Genomic DNA, 3353 nt, shown 5'->3' with positions numbered 1-3353 from the left:
AAAAGATACTGTTTCATGTCAGGTGCACATGCCTGTAGTCCCAGCTACTCGGGAGGCTGAGGCTGGAGGATCGCTTGAGCCCAGGAGTTCTGGGCTGTAGTGTGCTATGCTGATCGGGTGTCCACACTAAGTTCAGCATCAATATGGTGACCTTCCAGGAGTGGGGAGCCACCAGGTTGCCTAAGGAGGGGTGAACTGGCCCAGGTCGGAAATGGAGCAGGTCAAAACTCCCGTGCTGATCAGTAGTGGGATCATGCCTGTGAATAGCCACTGCACTCCAGCCTGGGCAACATATCGAGACCCCATCTCTAAAAAAAATAAAAATAAAAATAAAAAGATACTGTTTCATTATCAACATGGAAATACAAATTAAAATCACAATGAAATGCCCACAGACGTACACCCACCAGAATGGCTAGAATTAAGAAGACTAGCAGTACTGATGTTGGTAAGGATGTGGAGAAGCTGGCAGCATATGCTGCAGTGGGAGTATAAATTGATACAGCATTCTGGAAAACTGTATGGTAGTATCTACTAAAACTCAATATAGGCCTGCTCCATAACCCAGCAATTTATTCTTGCCTATTTACTCAACAGAGATGTTTACTTATATGCAAAAAAAGAAATATATCAGGATGTTCACAACGGACATAATAAAATGTCCATCAACAGTAGAATGATGGCTGGGTGTGGTGGCTCACACCTGTAATCCCAGCACTTTGGGAGGCCAAGGTAGGTGAATCACTTGAGGTCAGGAGGTCGAGACCAGCCTGACCAATATGGTGAAACCCTGTCTTAAAAAAAAAAAAAAAGAGGGCCGGGTGTGGTGGCTCACACCTGTAATCCAAGCACTTTGGAGGCCAAGGCAGGTGGATCACCTGAGGTCGGGAGTTCAAGAGCAGCCTGACCAACATGGTGAAACCCCGTCTTTAAAAAAATAAAATAAAATAAAATAAAGAAAGAACATAAAGAACAGTGGAATGAGGCTGGATGCAGTGGTTCACCCCTGTAATCCTAGTGCTTTGGGAGGCTGAGGGAGGAGGATTGCTTGAGGCCAATAGTTCAAGGCTAGCCTGGGCAACATAATGAGACCCCATCTCTACAAAAAATTTTAAAAATTATCCACGTGTGGTGGCATGCACCCGTAGTCCTAGCTACTTGGGAAACTAAGGCAGGAGGATCACTTGAGCCCAGGAATTCAAAGTTACTGTGAGCTATAATCGTGCCACTGCACTGCAGCCTGGGCAACACAGTGAGACTCTGTCTAAAATACATATAGATAGATTAGACAGATAGACAGTAGGATGGATAATTTGTGACATACTGATATGTAACGGAATATTATAGGATTTGACTGTATGGCAATGAGAAGGAACTGCTGCTACATATAATAAGACGCATGACCTAGGTTGAGTGAAAGACTCCAGACACAAAAGAGTACATATTTATGATCCCATTTATTACTTATTTATTTATTTAGAGACAGTGTCTTCCTCTGTCACTCAAGCTGAAATACAGCGGCACAATCATGGCTTACTGCAGCCCTGACCTCCAGGCTCAAGCAATCCTCCCACCTCAGCCTCCTGAGTAGTTGGGACAGGCATGCACCGCCATGCCTGGCTAATTATTTTGTTGCTGTTTGTTTTTTGATTTTTTGAAATGGAGGCTTGCTCTGTCCCCCAGGCTGGAGTGCAGTGGCACAATCTTGGCTCACTGCAACTTTCACCTCCCAGGTTCAAGCAATTCTCCTGCCTCAGCCTCCCCAGGTAGCTGGTACTACAGGTGCATGCCACCACATCTGGCTAATTATTTTTGTATTTTTAGTTAGATGGGTTTCACTCCGTTAGGATGGTCTCAATCTCCTGACCTCGTGATCCACCCACCTCGACCTCCCAAAGTGCTGGGATTACAGACGTGAGTCACCATGCCCAGCCTACATGTATATTACACTTCATGGGCTAACTAAAAATACAAAGTGGGCCAGGCGCAGTGGCTCATGCCTCTAATCACAGCACTTTGGGAGGCAGAGGCGGGCCGATAACTTGAGTCCAGGAGTTTGAGACCAGCCTGGGAAACAGAGTGAAACCCCATCTCTGCAAAAAATATGACAATTAGCCAGGCATGATGGCAAGCACCTGTACTCCCAGCTACTCGGAGGCTGATGTGGGAGAATCACTTGAATCCCAGGCTAGAGTGCAGTGACGCAATCTGGAGGTTGCAGTGACTCCAGATTGCACCACTGCACTCTAGCCTGGGTGATGGAATGAGACTGTGTCTCAAAAAACAACAAAGGCCGGGCGCGGTGGCTCACACCTGTAATTCCAGCACTTTGGGAGAACGAGGCGGGTGGATCACAAGGTCAAGAGATCAAGACCATCCTGGCAAACACGGTGAAACCCCGTCTTTACTAAAATATAAAAATTAGCTCGGTGTGGTGGTCGCACGTCTGTAGTCCCAGCTACTCGGGAGGCTGAGGGAAGAGAATTGCTTGAACCCGGGAGGCGGAGGTTGCAGTGGGCCAAGATAGATTGTGCCACTGCACTCCAGCCTGGCGCCTGGCGACAGAGCAAGACTCTGTCTCAAAAACAAAACAAACAAACAAAAAAAGTGGTCCTCACACCTAGAGCAAAGTGAGCATAAAGTGTGCTAATGTGAGAAATTGTTCCTGCAGAGAAGACTGAAGTCAGCTCAGACTCTGGGCCCCTGCCCCTCCAGCCTCTGGAGACATCATCACCCTCCAGTGGGGCCCTGCGCCTGGGCCACAGGCTGAGACCTTGGTGGAAAGGCGGAGGAAGGGAACTGGTGGCTGGAGGAGAAAGAGGAAGCAGAGTGTGGAAATTATTGTAATCAAACTGTGCTCACAACCAGAGGTCTAGACTTGGGACAACTGCTGAGGGAAGGTATGTCAAGTTCTGGCCTTAAGACTGGACACACTTTACCTATAAACCAAGCAAGGGATTTATTGAACCTCTCTAAGTCTCTATTTTGGTTTTTTTTTCTTTCTTTCTTTCTTTATGCTTTTTTTTATTTTTATTTTTTTTGAGACAGTCTTGCTCTGTCGCCCAGGCTGAAGTGCAATGTTGTGATCTCGGCTCACTGCAACCTCCGTCTCCCGGGTTCAAACAATTCTCCTGCCTCAGCTTCCCGAGTAGCTGGGACTACAGGTGAACACCATCAAGCTCAGCTAATTTCTTTTGTACTTTAGTAGGGACGAGGTTTCACCATGTTGCCTGGGCCGGTCTGAAACTCCTGAGCTCATCAGTCAATCTGCCTGCATTGGCCTCCCAAAGTATTTATACATTTTTTTACACATTCTAATGTGCGATATTATTTTAAGTTGTGATAATACTTTT

Source organism: Cebus imitator, unplaced genomic scaffold, assembly GCF_001604975.1.
Source record: "Cebus imitator isolate Cc_AM_T3 unplaced genomic scaffold, Cebus_imitator-1.0 Scaffold299, whole genome shotgun sequence".
Lineage (NCBI taxonomy): Eukaryota > Metazoa > Chordata > Mammalia > Primates > Cebidae > Cebus > Cebus imitator.
The sequence above is the reverse complement of the archived record's forward strand: the minus strand, read 5'-3'. Positions refer to the sequence as shown.